The sequence below is a fragment of the Malus sylvestris genome, chromosome 6 (assembly GCF_916048215.2).
Source record: "Malus sylvestris chromosome 6, drMalSylv7.2, whole genome shotgun sequence".
Classification (NCBI taxonomy): domain Eukaryota; kingdom Viridiplantae; phylum Streptophyta; class Magnoliopsida; order Rosales; family Rosaceae; genus Malus; species Malus sylvestris.
This window is the reverse complement of record NC_062265.1, coordinates 18,127,806-18,150,771: the sequence shown is the minus strand read 5'-3', so window position 1 is coordinate 18,150,771 and position 22,966 is coordinate 18,127,806. Positions and strand designations below refer to the sequence as shown.

Sequence of the window (22,966 nt, the reverse complement as noted above, 5' to 3'; positions counted from 1 at the left end):
TAAGTGATGTTTAGGTCAAGTTCTTGAAGCAATTTAAAAACTAAGATGAATTTCTTGAGCCAATTTCTCATTCTCTTCCTCTTTCACAATCTTTCAAAGCCATCCACTTAATTAAAACGGGGACGTCACGAAACCATGAAGTCAAGAATATGGAAGAATCATGGAAACGGAAGTGAGATTCAACAAACCATATTCTCCTCTTGCACACCCTTGTTCGTTCATTTCTAGCATTTGGATCAAATGAATTAAAAGAGAATCAAACAACCGAGAATGCAAAATGAGAAAAAGCTGAGACCCACAAATATATATGCCCTACGCTAGTACAACTCTTAACATTCCTCCGATATTAAAAGTGTTCACAACATCAGTTAGCCAGATTAGATTAAAAATTACAATGGATCCCCCATGCCGAAGAGTGCCATATCAGTATCTGTAACCCACCGGCATCCCATGCTTGTCCAAGCGGCCAGATCCCGGGTAGGCTTTATTTGCAAAGTTAGCGTGCAAGGCAGACGTCCATTGTGTACTTGATCTCGACTCACCAAAGCCATGAATGGAGTGCCTCTTCGTTGAGCTAGACCTATCATAGCGAGGCCTCTGCTTCGGAGCACTAAGAGACCTCAACTTAGCCTTTGATGATTCAGTGCACGCCATGTAATTTGGGTAATCGGAATAGCCGCTTAAGTAGCTTTTTGAGCCATCACCCTTTATAGAAGTGAAGGGGCTTCTCTTCGAAGTAGCTCCCCTTGATGAAGCAGAATAAAACTGCGGACTACTGTTGGCAGTGCAGAAAGAGTCTTCCTCAACCTCTCGAGAGAGTTGCAATGGGCTAAAAGATTGGACCTCGCAAAACGATGGACTTGGAAGTGTTTGATGGCTTGTGGAGGCTATTGAAGTGGTAAAGCTATGGCTGTATTGGTCTGAGGCCAGAGCAAAGTGAGTAGAGTGAATAAGATTTATTCGTTTAGGTACAATGTATGGTTTCCCAGTATCAATTTCGAGGACCCTGTCATTCTTTACATCATCGGGAGTTCCATTTGACCTGGAGCTATTTCGCTGCAGGATGTAATAGGCATGAGAATCTTATATATGTAGCAACCATGAAAATGCAGTTGAAAGAAAGGATTTGAGCATACCCGTAGTATTGACAACTGCTCATGCTTTGTACTCCTCGGTCGGATAGGATGTTCAAAATTTTCAGGTGTTGCTGGCCCCTGCATGTAGATGAGATTTTTCCTTTTTAATGAATAAACAAACGTTTGGTAAACACAGATGATAATTTGGTCAGAATGACTCGTAAAATACACAAATCAAATGCGAATAGACTTTCAATTTAAAGAGTGTATCCATTATCTTGTCCTCAACCACCAATCAGAGAGATTGAGAAATAAACTAGATACTACAGTTACAAAACGCAGTGGTTGCACGTAATGAAAAAAATTAAACAGCTGAGTAACAAGTAGTTAACTCGATTCATTTCAATAACTAGAGTCTTATCGTTTCACTGAGAGAAAACTGTGTAAGCAGTGCCAGTACATGGTTAAAGTGGAGGTTAATGACCAGTGGGACAAGGTAAATCTATGTAGTAGTAGCTTGTAAACCATCAATACGTTCCCTCTAACATGTTATACGCCTCCAAGTTTGATAATGTACATTAACTGTTATACCTATCATGCTACTTGTCAACCTGCCATTCTCATTTATTCGACTGCGAAAGCGGCGATCATAGAAATAAAGCATATAGCTACACATGAATGCGACATGGAGCTTTTATAATTTCCACCAAACAAAACTTCATCACAACATTATATGTTTGTACTGAAAAGTACATGCATGAATTCAAAAGCCTTCCGCAGTTTAAAAACAAATGGCCCCCTCGCACCCAAAATCAAAAGTCTACGATTTCAATTGTTTAAATCTACTTGAAAGCACTCAAATTGGAGGGAATTGTAAATTTTCCTTACAGATTGGTGAAACTGAGAAGATTTGGTCCGTGAGTGCGAGAGCTCAGAAATCTGGGCCCTCCCTGCTCGAGCTCTTGCCTGCGCTCGCAATATGGCTTGCAGCCGCTGCAACCGGTCAGCATAAAACTTCCTCACAATATGACATCTTACCAACGCCTGAAGTCTCACCAATCCCTTTAACGCTCGCAATGAGCTCCTTGCCTTCAAAATGTCCATTCAATAAAGTACTTTAGCTTATGAAAACCTAATTAAACACAGCGGAGACGATACTAATCACCGACAACCAAAGTAATAATGAAAAATGTTTCACAAACCAACATTTTCCATTATAATCAGTCCATAACGTATTGATAACAAAACCAAGAGACATGGTTTCTCTTCATCGGAGCATCAGTACGTAAACAGATTCATAATCTGATTCATTGAAGAGCCTAAACTTCAATGACGTTTCAAAACATGGCGCCAAGGAGACCAACGTAGAATTCGAATGAAACAGGCGCCTAAATGAAAACAATTTTAGGCCAGTGGTACCAAATAAATCTATGGGGTTATTATACAAAATGGTCTTTGAGATTTGCATGATCAATAAAAATGGTTCCTGAGATTTAAAATCAATAGAAATGGTCCCTGAGATTGTCCACCATTCATGATTTTGGTCCTTGCGTTAAAAACTCTCTGGGCAATTTTTAAAGTCAATTGATTCTTAACCAAATTTGACCCATAATATATAAAAAGGAAGATACGAAAGTGTATAACAAGATTATACCTATTTGGAAGCCCAATGATTGTCGGCGATGGCCGGAAAATAGCTTGAAATGTGACTGGTCCACGGGAAACTGGAAAACTCGCCGGAAACTGGGTAAACTTTAAACGTTCATAACTTCTTCAATACGCAATCAAATCGAGTGATTCAAAAATGAAAATCATACTTCTCAACGAGACGAAGAGAATGGTATCTTTTTTTTACTGCTAACTCACAGTGGTTTAGCCGAAAAACTGCTCGAAAGTGGCTTACTCGAAAATGGTTAGCCACTTTCGAGCCGTTGTCCAACCAAACCACAGCGAGTTAGCCTTCAAAAAAGATACCATTCTCTTCCTCTCTTCAAGAAGTATGATTTTCATTTTTGAATTACTCGATTTGGTTGAGTATTAAAGATGTTATGAATGTTTAAAGTTTACCCAGTTTCTGGCGAGTTTTTCAGTTTTCCTGCAGACCAATCACCTTTCAGACTATTTTCTAGCCATCTCTGTCAACCATTTGCCTCCAACTAGGTATAATCGTATTCTACACTTTACTATTTTCATTTTGATATATTATGGGTTGAATTTGGTTAAGAAACGATTGAGTTACAAAGTTTTGAAAATTGTCCAAAGAGTTTTTAATGGAATGACCAAAATCATGGATGGTGGACAATCTCAGGAACCATTTCTATTGATTTTAAATCTCAGGGAACATTTCTATTGATCATACAAATTTCGTGACCATTTTGTATAATAACCCTAAATCTATGACTCTGACATGACAATAAGCAAACAAGGACATTTTAGGGGTGGGCACGGGCTGGGCCGGGCACAAATTTGGAAGGACCGGACCAGACCCGCTTAAAAAGGAAACGGGACGGGCCGGGCCGGGTATCGCAAATCTAATCACTGGAACCGGACCTAAATCGGCCCTTTTATTTTATTTTATTTTTTTTTCCGGTTTTGAACCCCTCTCGAATTGGCAATCCTCCAGAATCCTAGATCTTCAACTCGGACAACAGAACCAAAACCCAATTGTTTTAAAACCTCAATTCTCAAACCAAACAAACAAAAAATAAATAAAAATAAATAAGAAGGCTGGGGGAGAAAAAGATCGAGAGGGAGGAGGTTGAGAATCGACAGATCCGAGGTGTGAGAAATCGGAGACACAGGTGTCGGGAGAGAGAAAGACTGGGGGAGAGAGAGATCGAGAGGGAGGAGGTTGAGAATCGACAGATCCAATGTGAAATCGAAGACAGAGGCGTCAAGAGAGAGAGATTGGGGGAGCGAGAGAAGGAGGAGACTGAGGAGAGGAGAGTGACGAGAGCCTTTAAGAAGGTGTGAGACACTGGTGGAGGTCGCGGTGGGGTGTAGGTGTGGGTGTGGTGTGTCTGCTTCGGGAAGGAGAGTTGCAGAGATGGGTGTGGTGGAGGTCGCGGTGGGGTGTGGGTGTGGGTGTGGGTGTGGTGTGTCTGCTCTGGGAGAGTTGTAGAGATGGGTGTGGTGGAGGTCGCGGTGGGGTGTGTGTGTAGGTGTGGTGTGTCTGCTCCGCGAATGAGAGTTGCAGAGATGAGGGGAGAATAAACAAGGAAAGGCATGAAGAGTTCCAGAGATGGGAGAGGAATGAAGAATTGCAGAGATGGGAGAGAAGGATCGAGATAAGAGAGAGTGAGTGAGACAAGGTGACAAACAATGTTCTCGATATTGAGAACTGTCACGGGATGGGATGTCTGGGAGACAGTAATCTTTTCAAATTGGGATGTTACACAAACGGGTCTTCGGGTACCCCTTTTTTTATAATTCTGGACTCGGCCCGCCCCTAAAATTCTAAAGCCCCGCCCCGCCCCGCCCCGCCCCGTTTCTCTTTTTTAAAATTAAGAACCGGCCCGTACCCGCCCCGACCCACGGTTCCTGTACCCGTTTGCCCACCCCTACATTTCACTACCAGCCCTCGCAAAAAGGTAAAAAGCTTTATCCACTGTTTGACTCAGCTCTGTCTGCATATTAATTTAAAATTGAAGAACCCAACCTACACTACACCCGGTAAGGACTTCCTGTTACCTACACCCCCGGGATCTACTGCAGTGTCCCGAACAATCATACAGTGACGTGTGAGAAAAGTTAAAGCACATGGCATTGTATGATTGATCTGGGACATGACGGTAGCATCCTTGGAGTCTCTTCTCCTCCCCTCCAACACAGTGAATTTGGAAAATTCTTTTTAGGAACCCACCAGACCCAACCGGCAAAAATGTCAACAAGCATGGAGTTGAACCTTTAGTTATCCACCCACTCCACTCCACTAAAATGCATATAACAAAAGAGGGACTGTTAAACCAACTTGATTGGATTTAGCAAGTCCCATCCTACTAAGGGGTGGTTTGGGAGTGAGGTGATTAAAAAAAAAGCACCCATGAAAAAAAGCTGTGAGGGTTTTAGGTGTTTGGTAAACTGAAAAAAAAAAAAACTTATTTTGGAAGCTGCTGTGAAAATAAGCTGAAATCAAAGGAAAAAGCTGAAGCTGCTATTTGCAGCTTTGGAAAACTGTCTTTTTTTCAAAGCACACGGAGCTACAATGCTCCTTTAATGAAAAGACCCACTATCAGACTGTTTTTTTCTTTTCCAAAAGCACTTTTACAAAAAAGTTTACCAAACACTCTGCTGATTTATTTCACAGCCGCTTATTCTCACAGCACAGCCGCTTATTCTCACAGCAGCTTTTTTTCAAAGCACAGCAATACCAAACTAGCCCTAACTCCTCCACCCCACATGACTTGTCGCTTGTATTAAATTAGCTAATCTTAACACTTTAGCTTTTGGTTTCTACTATGAGGAAAGATCGAACAATGAGAAAGCACTTTTTTTGCCCAAGCCTAAGGTATCCCGCTCCCTGAAGGTAAGACTAATCCCTAGTGGGGCCTAGAAAGACTAAAGACATTTAAGTTCACCCTTAGCACAGTCAAATAACTTAGGTCGTCCCAAAACTTTCAACCAGAAAATCATCCGTGTTTTTGCCAATTCTGTGCCTCGTACCAAAGATCAGAGAGCGAACCTAACTTAAAAGTCTTCCACAATTTCACTGAATCACTTGTTGTGGCTAACATTGAGAGAGCACTTAAAAAAGCCAAAAGCTTTAAGACTCTAAAACACCAAATGGGCAGTAAGAACAGAAAAGCCAAAAGCTTAAAAAAAAATCACTAAAAAACCTAATAAAATTTGAGAATTTTAACGAAAAGTTTCCGGTACCGTTCATTTTAATGAAAAACCACATTTTTACACTAAAGAGTTAATCATGATACTATTCACTTTACCCTTTATTTTGTCATTATTGTTAAAACTCAAAGTTTTGAAGTTTTTTTTATTAATTTTTCTTAAAAATAATGTTGCAATTATAAAACCCGAATGTAAGAGAAAAGCCAAAAGCGTTAAGAAATCATTGAAAACTCAATTGAAATTAACACTGTAGTTACTAAGAAAAACCCGACATGTCTGGAAGCACAGGAGAACGTTCTTTTGCGGATATTATTACCAGTATTCGATACTGGGTCATTCATAGCATTACTATACCTTCCTTATTTATTGCGGGTTGGTTATTCGTCAGCACGGGTTTAGCTTACGATGTATTTGGAAGTCCTCGCCCAAACGAGTATTTTACAGAAAGCCGACAAGGAAAGTGCAGTATAAGCGGAAAATCCAAAAGCTTTAAGAAATCACCATAAATCCAAATGACAAGGTGCAGTAAAAACAAAAAAAAGCCAAAACTTTTAAGTTAAAAAGCTAATTGTACGGCCACTTAGTACTACTCTTATTTCTCTTAATGTGAAAGACTTTAGGTTCAACTTTTGCTAAAAATAAATTTAAACCATATTATTACAAATTTATTGTGGATATTACGTATATCACGGACTATAAAACTCAGTTGCAAGTGGGAGGGAATCAAAGAACCCAAAAGCCACAGTAACTCCATTGCATTGACATTTTGACAAATTTGTCACCACGGCAACACCAACTCATCCACATACTTTTTTCCAAAAACCATCTACAAAATGCACGAAACGAAAAACAATTCACACAAAACAAAATTAGAAACCAGATTTTATGCAATCTTCCAATCACCAACAACCAAGACTTAATCATCCATTCTCTCTCTCTCTCTCTCTCTCTCTCTGTCTGAAAACACCAACACAACAAAAACGGAAGGCCTCTAAATTGAAGGTGGACCTAACCCTTTGGGAGATCCAGTGGTCCACATGCTCTACCTTGGGTAGTGGCGCAGTACGCAGCCCTCGGCGCATTATAGTGGGTTTTCCAACATTGAAAAATGTATAGGGGTACCTAGAAATGGCAGTGAAAGAAGCTGCACGCATTGCCGTTTTCGGAGAAACGACACGGAATGTACAGCTAGATGCAGCCCAACTGGGCATTAGAATAATTCTACCAAGACCGAAACGACGTAGCATCGGTCCTTCGGTTACAGAAGGTGCAACAGTTCAGCAGTGGAACTGGATAGAAGAAGTAGTACTGTTTGTGTAAGCACTAGGGATTGACAAATACCTATTGGTTATGGGTAACCGCGGTTACCCGTCTAATTAAATTAAATGGTTACGATTGTGGGTAACCGTTTAGATAAATAAACGGTTATGTAACCGCTTACCCATTTATTTTATATATGTAAAACTAACACAAACCATGTTCTCGATCCAATAATACTTAACACCCAATAAATTATCAAAGAATTCATCGGTCATTCTCTCAATAACACTGCTACAGGAATGATGATTCACATCATCAAGGAATTCGCCAAATTAATTTAAATTCCTTGTGTGTAACTGTGAAATAGACAGAAATGTCTTCTAAACAATTTTTGTAACCCAATAATACTTAGCAAATATTATATTTACCTTCATTGGTAACTGATAAGTGAATTTTACATTATATATTTAACCCTATTTTTAGTATATTTTGGTTAATATTTTGGAAGAATTTTGATACTTTGAATTGTATTTTCAATATAGGACTCTCGAATTCCTCTGGAGCAAAACGTGGCCAAATGGACCAATTTTGGAGTAATTCCAGTTGGAATACGTTCGTGAGTCACTTAGCTTGATCGTATCAAAATTTGGGATTTTTCCACCAAGCGGTTATTTTCTGGCGATAAAATAAAGGAGCGATATGCGGTGCTGGAAAATGACGTTTCTGGGCTTAAATTGTGTTTTTAGAGCCCAAGATGACCTCGGATGGTTTTGTGGCCTTCTGGAGATGTGTTCAGAACGTCTTTATCTTTAAAACAGGCTATCTTGGGTCGGATTTGGAGGAGATCTTAGGCTAAAACGTGGCTGGACAAGTACTTGACAGATTCTCCTAGTTTAATTAGGGTTTTATTTTCTAAGATATTTTATTATTTTTCTTAGTTTCCTAGTTGGAATAAGAAACCTAGATCTTAGGGTTGTAAGGGCTGAGCAAATATATTGCTCTGTCTGTTTATAGTTTTTATCTACGCTTATTATTGTTCAACTTCAGAGATGAAGAACTTGGCTAGGGTTCTTGGAGATTTTCTACTTTAAGGTGCTTTCATTCCTTTTATTTTCAATAATATTTTCTATGATTTCAATTATGAATATGCATAACTAATTCCTTCTTGCTAGGGCGAAACTTTGAGCCTTAGCATGAATATGTAATTTTTATTTAATTGCTTATGATTGATTGCATGCACACTTTGAATTATTGATCACTGTTTTAAACTATCTAATTATCTTGATGTTTGGCCACCATTAGGATGTTTAGACAAGTAATTGGATGCAATTTGGTCGGAATATCACCGGAGGATTGAATATTGATTCTTGTGATTGATAATTGTAATTTCATCTAAGACGAACAACACGTTCTTAGGGGTTGCATGGTTCTTCAAAAGGTTTTCATAAAACTTAATGAGTCTTGTATGTTCATATTTGATTTGAATATCACAGACGGATTGCATGTTAGATTTATGTTCTTGCTTGAATATCACAGACGGATTTCATAAAACCTAACCTTCGGAGTGGCATGTGTAAATCATAAGTAATTGGTAAAAATACATAGAATTGCTAGGTGATGGTGGAACCCTAGTGCCTTTATAAATTGGTATTTAAAACTCTTTTATTCGCTTATTTTAGTTTTTCTTTAAAATTCGTTTTTAATATTACCCATTCTCAAACTCTCTTTTCTCAAGTTTTGATTCTAAGTATTTAACTAGGAATTGTTTCTACATAAATTATCCAAATAGTCATTAAGAAAAACGACATTGCATAAGCATCTATACTATAATATCCTTGTATTCTTGCATGTATTTCATGTGATTTTGACCCTATTTGCATAGACGTTAAAAATCCTATCAAGAAATTGGCGCCGCTGCAAGGGACTATTTTAGATAAATTTTTTTTAAACTTTTTCTGATTATTTTTTTATATATTATTTTTCGTCAAAAAAAAAAACTCAAATTATTTTAACGCTTTTGTGTTATTGCAGATTTCGTAAACTGCATGGTCCAGACAAGATTAGGAACTGCCCGGATTGCACAGTTTGATCCAGAACCCGAACGCACATTGCATAGACAGAGGAAAGAAAATAATTTGGTTTGGGAATGTGCACTGCAAGGCACTTTCCTGCAGGAATTGTTTGCTGGTATTGTGGATAGTAAAATCACAATGGCGTTGCAATTGCCTGCAGCAAGCAGGCCACTCAGAGAGTCATTGGCTGCCCGAGCCAATGATGTTCCTAATTGTATTGTGTATCCTGCCCAGGAAGATGGCGATTCATTTGAGATCAAGCACCATATGCTTGAAATTTTACCTACTTTTCATGGGCTGCCTAACGAGGATGCAAATTTACATGTTGCAAAATTCATCGTGGGTTGCAAAAATATTTTGATCAGAGGTTTTTTTGCGGAGGCTATTAAGTTACGTCTTTTTCCTTTTACTTTGAAGGATAAGGCTGAAACTTGGTTATTCACTCTACCGGCTAATAACATTACTACTTGGCAACAATTGCATACAAGATTCCTAAACAAATATTATCCGGCATCCAAGACATTGAATTACAAGCGGGAGATTATGATATTTACTCAAAAGCCAAACGAAGAATTTCATGAAGCATGGGAGAGATATACAGAGATGTATATAAAATGTCCACTTGTTAATATTGATCCAGATACACAAATGAATATTTTCTTTGATGGGCTTAATCCTACATCTAAAAGCCATGTTAATGCATCAGCTGGGGGTTCATTGTCAAATAAATCTGCAAGAGAGGCGTTTGAATTATTTGATACGATGGCTACAGAATCTCAACAGTGGGCAGCAAAACATTCACAGAAAATGGGCATTTTTGAGTTATCAGCAGGTTCTCCTAGTATGTCTGCATAAATGGAAAAAATAGAGAAGAAAATTGATGCCAAGTTTGATATTATTCTACAACAGATAACAAATTCTACACATTAGCAGCCACCTGCAGCAACAGTTTGCACTATCTGCAGCAAGGCTACACACAACATATTGGGCTGTCCACATAAAGAATCTTACCCAGAGCTTGTGGAGCAACATGTTAATATGATGAACAGCTATCAAAGGCCTAGGAATGATGCATATGCAACTAATTACAATCCAGGATGGAGGGATCATCCTAACTTCAAATGGGGTGATAATCAGAATAATTCAAAACCATTCCAGCATGTACAAAAACCTTTTGTGCCACCAAAACCATCCTTGGAAGATCAACTTTCTAAACTGGCAGCTACAACACAAACATTCATGGAATGCAGCAATCAAAGAATTCAAAATGTTGAAGCATCAATTAAAAGTTTGGAGCAACAATTTGGGTAGCTACCTGCACAGATTTCAGACAGAGAAAAAGGTAAATTTCCCAGTCAAATAGTGCCTAATCCAAGAGGACATGAAAACTGCAATGTTGTGTAGACTTTACGGTGTGGAAAAAGTTATGACAATCGTGCAAACCGTACTGAACATAATCTACCTGCAGTGCCAATTTCTGCAGAATCTGAAATACCAGTAGCAGAACCTGACAAATCTGCAGAAAAACAGAATCTGCACAGTACAGAAACTGTCCCAAAACAGATATCTCAACGTGTTTATGACGCTCCACTACCTTACCCTGAACATGTAATTCCATTCCTAAAGCAAGATATTAGCAACTCAAAGATTTTATGCAGACATTATCCAAGGTTCAATTCAACATTCCATTGCTAGATGCAATCAAGAAAATTCCATTATATGCCAAATTCCTGAAAGAGGTTTACAGCAGCAAAAAGAAGCTTGCAGATTTGGACAAAGCTGTTTTGACATAACAGTGCAGTGTAGTTTTGCTACACAAACTACCACCTAAGAAAAAAGATCCTGGGAGTTTTAATATTTCTTGTACTATTGGAAATTCTGATTTTAAAAATGCTTTAATCGATTTGGGTGCGAGTATTCATTTGATGCCTTTTTTCTGTTTTCTAGCGATTGGGACAATGAGGCTTAAAAGCCTACATCAATTATACTTCAACTAGCTGACCGTTCAATCACTTATCCAAGAGGCGTTATTGAAGATCTTATTATTAAGGTTGATAATCTTTATCTGCCAGCAGATTTTGTGGTTTTAAACATGGATGAAGACCTTCAAACACCTATTATTTTGGGGAAACCGTTTAGGGCAACAACTAGGACTTTAATTGATGTGGAAGATGGAACACTAACTTTACGCGTTCAAAACCAATCTATGGTATTTAATTTGTTTGAGGCAGCGAAACGTCCTGCTGAACAACAAGAATGTATGTGCATTGATGTGTTAGACAATATGGTTCAAGATAGTTTTTATGCCAGTTCAAATACAGATCAATTGCTCCACGTTTTACAAGGGAAAATTGGGACAGATTCTGAAGATGACGATATTCTTGAGTACATTCATGCATTGGACAGTCTGCCCACACAGTTGCCAAGGTTTAGAAATGTTTACAAGAGCTTAGGGGAGCCAAAACAACCCCTTAAGCCGTCCAGACAGCAGCCACCAAAATTGGAGCTGAAGCATTTACCAGAACATTTAAAATACGCACATTTAGGGGCTGCAGAAACGCTGCCAGTTATAGTTGCAGTTGATTTAACTCCCACAAAGGAAGAGAAATTGCTTCGTGTTTTGAGGAAATATCAAGATGCACTGGGATGGATAATTGCCGACATCAAGGGTATTAGCCCAGCAATATGTATGCATAGAATTTTAATGGAAGATAACGTGAAGCCAACAGTTGATGCTCAACGCCGCCTTAACCCAATTATGAAAGAGGTGGTCAGAACAGAGGTTATGAAATTACTTGATACAGGTATGATTTATCCTATTTCAGACAATAAATAGGTGAGTCCTACTAGGTTGTTCCTAAACGTACTGGCATTACAGTAGTTAAAAATGACAACAATGAGCTTATTCCAATGCGCTTAACTACAGGTTGGCGTATGTGTGTGGATTATAGGAAACCAAATGCAGGTACAAGAAAAGACCATTTTCCTCTACCGTTTACTGACCAAATGTTAGAAAGATTGGCTGGCAGGGCTTTTTATTGTTTCTTGGATGGCTATTTTGGGTACAATCAAATCCCAATTGCACTAGATGATCAAGAGAAGACAACATTTACATGCTCATTTGGGACATTTGCCTATCGGAGGATGCCATTTAGGTTATGCAATGCACCTGCCACTTTTTCAGCGTTGTATGATGAGTACCTTTTCTGGCTTGGTTGAAAGAATTGTGTAAGTTTTTATGGATGATTTTTCTGTGTTTGGAGATTCATTTGATCAGTGCCTACATAATTTGTCATTAGTTCTTGAGAGATGTCAACAAACAAATTTAGTGCTGAATTGGGAAAAGTGTCATTTTATGGTGAAACAAGGAATTGTCTAGGGTCATTCAATTTCTAGCAAAGGCATTGAAGTTGACAAAGCTAAAATTGATGTGATTGCAAAGTTGCCACCCCCTACATCAGTAAAAGGTGTTAGATCATTTTTGGGACATGCAGGATTTTATCATCGGTTCATCAAGGATTTCTCCAAGATCAGCCGACCTTTGTGCAATTTATTGGCTAAAGATGCACCATTTAATTTCGATGAGGCTTGCTTAGAAGCATTCAACAAGTTGAAATCACTCCTAACTTCGGCACCTATCATTGCTGCACCAGATTGGGGTTTACCATTTGAATTAATGTGTGATGCTTCAGATTATGTTGTTGGGGCAGTTTTAGGATAGTGGAAAGACAAGCTTCCCCATGTCATTTATTATGCAAGTCGTACACTCAATGATGCACAACTTAACTATGCTACCACAAAGAAAGAATTGTTGGCAGTTGTGTTTGCCTTAGAAAAGTTTCGGTCTTATTTGGTTGGGGCTAAGATAATTGTTTATACTGATCATGCTGCATTAAAATATTTGTTGTCTAAGAAGGATGCAAAGCCTAGGTTGATTTGTTGGGTTCTTTTACTTCAAGAATTTGACCTCGAAATTAAAGACAAGAAGGGCAGTGAAAATGTGGTGGCTGACCATTTATCCAGATTAATTATTCCAGCAACTAAGGAGGCAGATTCTCTACCATTGAGTGAGAGTTTTCCAGATGAACAGCTTTTCGCTGCCCAAATTAATACACCTTGGTTTGCTGATATTGTTAATTATTTGGCTACAGGTGTTGTGCATCCCGATTTTTCATTTCAGCAGAAAAAGAAGTTTTTGTCTGATGTCAAGCATTATTTCTGGGATGAACTATACTTATATAAGTATTGTCCAGACTAGATTATTCGCAGGTGCATTCCTAAGGTTAAACAAGACAGTGTTTTACGTTTTGCTCATCAGTATGCATGTGAAGGACATTTTGGACAGAAAATGACAGCAGAGAAAATTCTGCAAAGTAGGTTGTTTTGGCCTACATTATTTAAAGATGCAAATAATTGGTGTAGAGCTTGTGACAAGTGTCAAAGAGTTGGCAACCAATCCAAAAGGAATGAGATGCCCCAGCAAAGTATTCTAATTGTTGAGTTATTTGATGTTTGGGGTATTGATTTCATGGGACCATTCCCATCATCTTATGGGAATCAGTACATTTTAGTTGCTGTGGAATATGTTTCTAAATGGGTCGAGGCTATTGCAACACCCACTAATCAAGGATCAGTGGTACTGAAATTCCTCCAGGGGGTTATATTTCCACGTTTTGGAATTCCACGTGTGATTCTTAGTGATGGGGGAAAGCATTTTATTAATAAACAGTTTAATACTTTATTAGCAAAGTATGGGATTACTCATCGCGTGGCTACACCTTATCATCCACAGACATCTGGTCAAGTGGAAGTTTCAAACAGAGAATTAAATTGGATTTTGGAGAAAACAGTAGGCTCTACACGTAAGGATTGAAGTTTAAAATTAAATGATGTGTTGTGGGTTTACAGGACAGCTTTTAAAACCCCAATTGGGATGTCACCATTTAGACTTGTGTATGGGAAAGCATGTCACTTACCTACGAAACTAGAGCACAAGGCGTTTTGGGCTATTAATGAGCTAACTTTTGCATATGATTCAGCTGGGGAGAAGCGTAAGTTGGAGCTCAACGAGCTCTATGAGATTCGTAATGATGCATATGAAAGTTCAAAAATCTACAAAGACAAGACTAAGGCATTTCATGACAGTAAAATCCTTCGCAGGGAATTTTACGCAGAGCAAAAGGTGTTGTTTTTCAATTCTAGATTAAAGTTTTTTCCAAGCAAACTTAACTCACGTTGGACAGGGCCATATATGGTCACAAAAGTTTATTCGCATGGGGCTGTGGAGATAAAAAATGAGGTCACAGGTCATGAATTCAAGGTCAATGGTCACAGGCTCAAACCATACTTGGAATCACTCTATGATACAGCACGCGAGTCATTAACTCTGAGGGATCCAGTGACTTAGCCACCAGATTTCTGCAACGTCTAGCTACAGACTTTAAATAAAGCACTTATTGGGAGGCAACCCAATTTTCTAACCTTTTCTTTACTTTGTTTCATCTTTCTTTCATCACTTTCAATTTCTAGCTGCATTTAAATTCCTAGGCTGCATTTCGTGTAAAAATAAAAAATAAAAAATAAAAAAAACAAAAATCAATAAATAAATAACAATCAGAAAAGAAAAAAAATTAAAATAAAAAAATAATAAAAAAAAATTTTTATTTGCTTTTACTTGTTTTATTTTACCGATAGTATCTTCTACATTTTATCTCTGATTTCAACACCTAATTTTTATGCAGCCAGCAAACAAGACAAACCAGACTTAATGCACAGAGAGATCATTTTAGACGGAATCATGCATCCAGTAGCAGATCTACATGAATACCAACTATATCTATCATACACAAGCAGGGATGTGATGTTATACCTTTCTATTTTGCTAAGCGGCCATTATTCAGTGTTAGCTCATAGTTTTGTCATCACGTTGCCTTTGCCGATCTGGGGTATTTTCCTTGCAACAGAACAATCAAGTGTATGAGTTCCAGTGGAAACAGGTGTATCAGTTTGGGGGTTGATTGATTCTTTGTCCTCAACACGTTTCGAGTCCACATGTGCATAGATATGTTTTGGGGTGATCAGGTTTCACTAAGTTTATCATGGGGAGAAGATAATACATGCATGTTGCTGTACTCATTTACACAAGGTTTCTATATCCAACATGGTTCCAGCAACGATGGTGTTTATACCTTTCCAATCCACAGTCGCATTGACTTAGAGATTTGCTTTGCCATTTTGTCGACTACATTTACAGCTTGCGCACTCTTTTTCTCGGATTTCCACTCGATCTGAATCACCTACAAGCGTAGAGAGACAGAGATTTGGGTTATGCAGTGACATTGAACTATCCTTGGGCATACAAAGCTCAACATTTCACGACAGGAGTTTTACCTTTCTTATGCTCGGATCTGTGGGTCTGAGACGCTTTGCTTCTGTTTCTACTTTGCAGACAGCAGATTCGTGAGCAGTCTACACACATTTTAACTCACAAAAATCTGGTGTATTATTGCCTCTCTCTTTTGTTGTGGATCCGAGTACTCTCACAGAAACAAAGGCATGCATGCATTAGTTGCTGTTTTTTTTTTCCATGAAAATAAGCTTAATGGAACTCAATGACAGCAAGGAACGGTTTTTTACCTTTAGAATTTCAGGATTCACGACCGAGCTCCAGTGCAGATGCTGACTCCCATTTACGGGACAAATAGAAATGAGAGGGATTCGAGTGTTGGGCGCACTGAGAGTCTCTAGGGATTCGAGTGCTGGACTCGAGGGAATGCAACAGGGAATCCAAGGGAGGAATTAGGATCAGCTAGGGTTATGGTGTACGTGTGTGGCAGCGTGTAGCCACTTGGGCTGCATTCAGTCGGCTTGCCCAAATTCTTTTCTTTTCTCACGGCCCAAGATCCATTCTTTCATCCACATTGCGTAGGGCTTGTATCAGCCACTCCATCATGAGTGCATGCATGCATGTGAAGGCTTATCACACCTTCTGTCTTTCCCTTCCTGAGTTCGACACCTCAGGTCCTTTCTTTTCCTTTCTCCTTTCTCATTTCATTTTATTTTTTTATATTTTTGTTGTCCTATTATTTTCTTTTAGTGTCTTTTTCATGCTTTTCTTTCGTTTATTTTATTTTATTTTATTTTCATTCAGGTTGTTTCTTTCGTTTTTTTTTAATTTGTTTTTCCATTTCTTTTTCTTTAGTCTAGTTTCCACACCTTGAGGACAAGTGTGAAATAAGTTTGGGGGTGGGAAAGTAAATTTTAGGCTTTTAATTTTTTTATGTCAGTTAAGAAGTTTCATTATTTTTAAGTTAATATCCATAGATTACTTTAAACATTAGAACAAATGGACATGGTAAAGATTAATCCCACAGTAGAGTCTTCTCTATTTATCGTTACTTAGACACTAATTCACGAATTATACTTTGACAATTGCACATCACACCAACATGGTTTGTGGGGAGTGAGATTGAAACACTTGCTTTCTTTCCCAGTGTATTTTTATTTTTTTTCTAAATAAAGTAAAGTTAGTTTGTGTTATAAAGTAATAATTATCTCACCCGAGGTTCTGCCTAGTAACCGGGCCAGTCCTGCCTAATCAACAGTGATTCTCGCGTCAAACGGTAGAGTTTTGGCATGAGGCAGGGTGGTTAGTTGGTTTCGTAGCCTTTCCAACTTGAGTTAATAAGTCCTTAGGGGTGTTCTACACCTAATGCCCTAAAACCCTAGTGGTTTGGGAGTCATTGACCTAAAGCTCGCTACATGGGTTGGATAGAAAGCTTAAGGGAACCGACATTGCACGACCACTACTGTTACTTCAAAAAAAAAAAACATATGTATATATATATATATATGCGAAGTTAGTGTGTGAAGTACGAATAAAGGGATGAGAGGTAAGAGTTTTGGTCGAGTCTCTTTAACTATGTTGGTTCACTTTACACCAAAGGAAGTTTGTAAATTCTTTTTTAATTGATTTATGGCTTAGACTCTGTGGTGGGATTGGTTGGAACTTTTGAAAAGATGGTCTAGTTTTTAAAATTTTCTATGGATTGCAACTTTGAAGGTGAAAATTTTTGTCATTTAATTTTAGCTAGTTGTCTAGTTTGTTAATTTTTATTTTCGTTTTCTAGTTTTATTTTGCTTGAGGACAAGCAAAAAGCTAAGTTTGGGGGTATTTTGATAAGTAAATTTTATATTATATATTTAACCCTATTTTTAGTATATTTTGGAAGAATTTTGATACTTTGAATTGTATTTTCAATATAGGACTCTCGAATTCCTCTGGAGCAAAACGTGGTCAAATGGACGAATTTTTGAGTAATTCTAGTTGGAATACGTTCGTGAGTCACTTAGCTTGATCGTATCAAAATTTGTGATTTTTCCACCAAGTGGTTATTTTCTGGCTATAAAATAAAGGAGTGATGCGTGGTGCTGGAAAATGACGTTTCTGGGCTTAAATTATGCGTTTAGAGCCCAAGATGACCTTGGATGGTTTCGTGGCCTTCCGAAGATGTGTTTGGAACGTCTTTATCTTTAAAACAGGCTATCTTGGGTCAGATTTGGAGGAGATCTGAGGCTAAAACGTTGCTGGACAAGTACTTGGCAGATTCTCCTAGTTTAATTAGGGTTTTATTTTCTAAGATATTTTATTATTTTTCTTAGTTTCCTAGTTGGAATAAGAAACCTAGGTCTTAGGGTTTGTAAGGGTTGAGCAAATATATTGCTCTTTCTGTTTATAGTTTTTATCTACGCTTATTATTGTTCAACTTCAGAGATGAAGAACTTGGCTAGGGTTCTTGGAGATTTTCTACTTTAAGGTGCTTTCATTCCTTTTATTTTCAATAATATTTTTTATGATTTCAATTATGAATATGCATAACTAATTCCTTCTTGCTAGGGGGAAACTTTGAGCCTTAGCATGAATATGTAATTTTTTATTTAATTGTTTATGATTGATTGCATGCACACTTTGAATTATTGATCACTGTTTTAAACTATCTAATTATCTTGATGTTTGGCCACCATTAGGATGTTTATACAAGTAATTGGATGCAATTCGGTCGGAATATCACCGAAGGATTGAATATTAATTCTTGTGATTGATAATTGTAATTTCATCTAAGACGAACATCACGTTCTTAGGGGTTGCATGGTTCTTCAAAAGGTTTTCATAAAACTTAATGAATCTTGCATGTTCATATTTGATTTGAATATCATAGACGGATTACATGTTAGATATACTTTCTTGCTTGAATATCACGAGAATAATATATATTAGGAAAACCTAACCTTCGGAGTGGCATGTGTAAATTATAAGTAATTAGTAAAAATACATAGAATTGCTAGGTGATGGTGGAACCCTAGTGCCTTTATAAATTGGTATTTAAAACTCTTTTATTCGCTTATTTTAGTTTTTCTTTAAAATTCGTTTTTAATATTACCCATTCTCAAACTCTCTTTTCTCAAGTTTTGATTCTAAGTATTTAACTAGGAATTGTTTCTACATAAATTATCCAAATAGTCCTTGAGGAAAACGACCTTGCATGAGCATCTATACTACAATATCCTTATATTCTTACAAGTATTTCATGTGATTTTGACCCTATTTGCATAGACGTTAAAAATCCTATCAGTAACAGTTAAAAATATCGTCTGTAAACTATTATTTCAATTATTGGAATGATATAAGAATTTAAAAAATTAAAATACGGAAATGTATGATGAATGTACCTATAACGGTGTTTAATTGTAAAAAAAAAAAAATTATGACAATTTTTTTTTAATTTTCAAGGTGTTAAAAAACATGTAGAGGGTGAAAATGGGGTAATGGTAAAAAAAAAATTATAAATGGGTTAAAAAGAGTAAATGAGTAAACGGGTATTAAACAGTTACAATTAAATTGGTATGCGGTTAGAGGTATGATTAACCGTTTATAAACGGTTAGGGGTATGGTATAACCGTTTAGACAATTACCCAACGGGTAAACGGTTATACAGGTATGAGTATAAATGGTTATGAGTAAATAACCGCGGTTACCCGCCCACCATAACCATTCCCATCCTAGTAAGCACCAACCAGAAAGTGTGGAAGAAGGGACACGTGTCAGCTTCCGGGCACAATGCTAATCCCGGTAACTTAATCAGAGATTAACGGTCGACTAAAAAAATTAAAGGAATTAATACGGGGATACGAACCAAACAGCCTCGGAAAGCAACTTGAATTTTCACAGCGGCCTATTCTTCTTCTTCTTGAATTCTGATGCGGCTACCTTGCTCCGCGGACCTTCTGGCGCATCGCCCGCGTGGGCGGCGGCGACTGCGGCCTCGGCCATGGCGGCGATTGCGTGTTTGTTGGGGTTGACAGTGTCGTTGGAGGAGTCAGTGCGTTAGTGATGCCGTACGGGGTCGTTTTGGTGGCGCTTTTCTCTGTAGGAATTGACGAAGCTCCAGCGATGTTTGTCTTTGGTGGGTGGTTTGGGGGAGGAGGAGGAGGAGGAGGACGGGGTTTGGTGGGCGGGGTTGAGCTTTTTGAGGCCCAGGATGCTCCTGAACCATTTGGAGGCTTTGCCCATTGTTGGGGGTAGGGAGTGCGAAGGCTAAGGGCGGTGGGATGGGAGTGGAGTGAGAAGGTGGTGATGGTTATGGATTTGTATTTGCAGTTGCAGGAGAGAGAGAGAGAGAGAGAGAGAGAGAGAGAGAGAGAGAGAGAGAGAAGTGGGAAGAGGGAGGTAGGAATGTGTTGATAGTTTGTGTTAGGAACCGCAGAGTAAAGGGCCATGAAGGGGAGGGAATTTATACGGTTGAGATTTTGTCAAAGGAGGGAGGGGCCGTTGATTTAAACACATGTTGTTGGGAAGTGAAATTCTATGCTCTCTCCCTCTACATGGTGCGTATGCTTAGAACCTGCATTCGTGTCGTGTTTTTCCTGTTCATGTTATTTTCGTGTCATACCTGATATCTTAACAGGTCATATTGTATAACACCCGTTAAAATAAACAGGTAAAATGACACAACCCGAAATTGACCAGATAATATTAACAGGTAATATGACCTGACCCGTTACCTGTTAAAGAAAATATATTTTAAACCAATAAATAATCAAATGAAAAACATAATACTAAAGTCTTTAATAGTTTTTTAATTAATGTAGAAGTGTAAAAAATTATAGAAAAAAATATATAAACGTTCGTAATGACAAGCTTTACAACTTTCATGAAGAGCTTAACTTCGAAATTCGCCACTATAATCATATAAATCATAGATCAAAATTTAACCGTTGATTGTTGTTTACATTTACGCTTCATTGTTCTCATCAAATTTTGTTTTTTTCAGATTTTTTTTTTTTTGAAAACTTGATCTATTCGAGGATGCAGGAAGATGAATGGTTTGGATCGTTAATATTATATTCAAAGTTTTACTGTTAATGAAAATATTGCTTGATGTTTATAAAGTTTCTACAAATTATATGACATATTTCAGTTAACTGTAAATATCAAAACATGATATCAAAGATTTGAACCGTTCATCTTCTTACATCCGCCATATGATCATGTTTTCAAAAAAGAAAATTTAAAAAATGAAATTCAGTAAGAAGAATAAAGCATAGATGGCAATCAACTGTTAAATATAAATTTAAGGTTTATGAATTATAGTGTTGGATTTCGAAGTTGACCCCTTCATGAAAGTTGTAAAGTTTGTCACTATGAGTGATTGTATATTTTTTTTTTACATTTTTTACACTTCTACAATAATAATTATTAATTTTATTAATTTTTCCCTCAAATAAAAAACATTATTCATGAAGGTTTGGAGGATTTTAAAAATCTAAATGATAATGTAAGTGTAAATCACGAGTGTTTATATATTCTTTCACATTTTTCATACTTGTATGTATGTCTTCTTAGTTCTTACCTATACAAATGCTATATTAGTTTATTTTAATTTTGGACAACAACATGTTAAGTAAAATTTATCCTAGTAATGATAATAAGGAACTCTCATAATAAAAATAAATAATGACAAAATTTTTTTTTAAAAAACTTATATAGAATAACAATACAAAACTATATATTTAATATAGAATATATTGTATATATTAATATGACTATTGTATTTTATAAGAAATCTTTTAGTAATTAAACTTTAAAATTATCAAAATAAATTTTTTCTTAACGGGTCGAAACAGGTTACCCACGTGTTACCCGCATGTATACCCGTTAAGAACGGGTTCTTAACGGGTCACTCGATAATGACCCGATAAGTTATCGTGTTGACCCGAAACCCGTTATTTTCGTGTCGTTTTCGTATCATGTCATTGTGTCGTGTCAGAAATTGTCAGGTCTTCACCCCATTGCTACTTATTTCTTCTTTTTTTTATTTATTTTTGGTTTTTTTCCTAAATTCTTGGCCAATTAAAAAGTTGGAGTAAGAACAAAAGAGTGCAATAATTTAGGATATAACGTCTTGTTCTAGTTTTTATTTAATACAACAAGATAGAAAAGATGATGATATAAAAATTACACAAAATAAAAGTGTCCTGGGAGAGAAATTTGATACATGCAATTGTTTTTTAGATTTCTAGAATGACAATAACAATTTTCTTGATTAATTTTGTATTAAATAATGTTGATGCACAAAACTAGAGGTCTTGGAACAACATAAATCCGGCCGTGAATCTGCAAGAAATGTAAATAACACAAGATGTATTGTGGTTCACCCCAAGGTTTGGGTTACATCCACACTGATTATGTATTTATCTGAGGGAGAGAGAGCTCTAAGAGTGAGAGCTTTGAGAGGGGGGAGAGGGCCTAGGAATTGGCCTCCTTCAATTGTGAGGGTGAGGGATCCTTTTATAGAATAAGGACTCCTCACTTATTACATATTTGCCCCTTCCTTTATTACATAATTACATTTAAGTCCCCCGAGTATTTATACGAGGTCTAAATACGGAGACCCTAAATATGGTATAAACAATAGTCCCCCAAGTCTTCAGTCAAGAGAGTCTTTTGGCTGGAGACTTGAAATTCAGTCCATGTGTGGGCCGAAGTAACTAGATGTTGTCTTGAAGTGATGCTCAATATGAGGCAATGCTTAATCTGAAATGATGCTCAACTAGAAGTAGCACACACTATGAGGCTACTCGGCTCGTGGCTTATGTTGCCTTGGTTGGCTCGGCTTTGTGGCATTTGAAGGTGAGGGAGTCCCTTTTATAGAATAAGGGCTCACTCTTCAATACATGAATGATGGTTAGAGTTGATACTCTCTAATGATGGTGAAGGAGTCCCTTTTATAGAATAAGGGATCGCTCCTCAATACATAAATGATGGGTTAGGAGTGATGCTCGCGGCAAGGCAGTTGCTCAGCTGGCGGCAATGCTCTCTAACGAAGGTGAGGGAGTCCCTTTTATAAAATAAGGGCTCCCTCCTCAATCCATGAATAATGGGTTAGAAGTAATGCTCATGACGAGATGGTTGCTTAGATGGTGGCGATGCTCTCTAACGAAGGTGAGGGAGTCCCTTTTATAAAATAAGGGCTCGCTCCTCAATACATAAGTGATGGGCTAAGTCCCCTAAGTATTTTTCATGAGTGCTCTCTAATGAATGTGAGGGAGTCCCTTTTATAAAATAAGGATTCGCTCCTTAATACATAAGTGATGGGCTAAGTCCCCTAAGTATTTTTTATGAGGCCCAGTTGAGGCCCAATATATGGTACATAATGT

The 22,966-nt window shown here is 37.5% G+C and overlaps 2 long non-coding RNA genes and 1 pseudogene across 2 annotated transcripts; all 3 read right to left on the bottom strand.

Annotated features, from left to right (window-relative positions):
• Window positions 1-423: 423 nt before the first annotated feature.
• LOC126625209 (protein IQ-DOMAIN 22-like) lies at window positions 424-19,991 on the bottom strand (annotated as a pseudogene).
• LOC126625212 (uncharacterized) lies at window positions 9,857-15,201 on the bottom strand. Its single transcript, XR_007624355.1, has 2 exons — window positions 15,120-15,201; window positions 9,857-10,097 (listed from the first exon to the last, which is right to left on the bottom strand). It is a non-coding gene; the product is annotated as an uncharacterized LOC126625212 (long non-coding RNA).
• LOC126625210 (uncharacterized) lies at window positions 15,243-16,002 on the bottom strand. Its single transcript, XR_007624354.1, has 3 exons — window positions 15,887-16,002; window positions 15,641-15,788; window positions 15,243-15,546 (listed from the first exon to the last, which is right to left on the bottom strand). It is a non-coding gene; the product is annotated as an uncharacterized LOC126625210 (long non-coding RNA).
• Window positions 19,992-22,966: the final 2,975 nt, after the last annotated feature.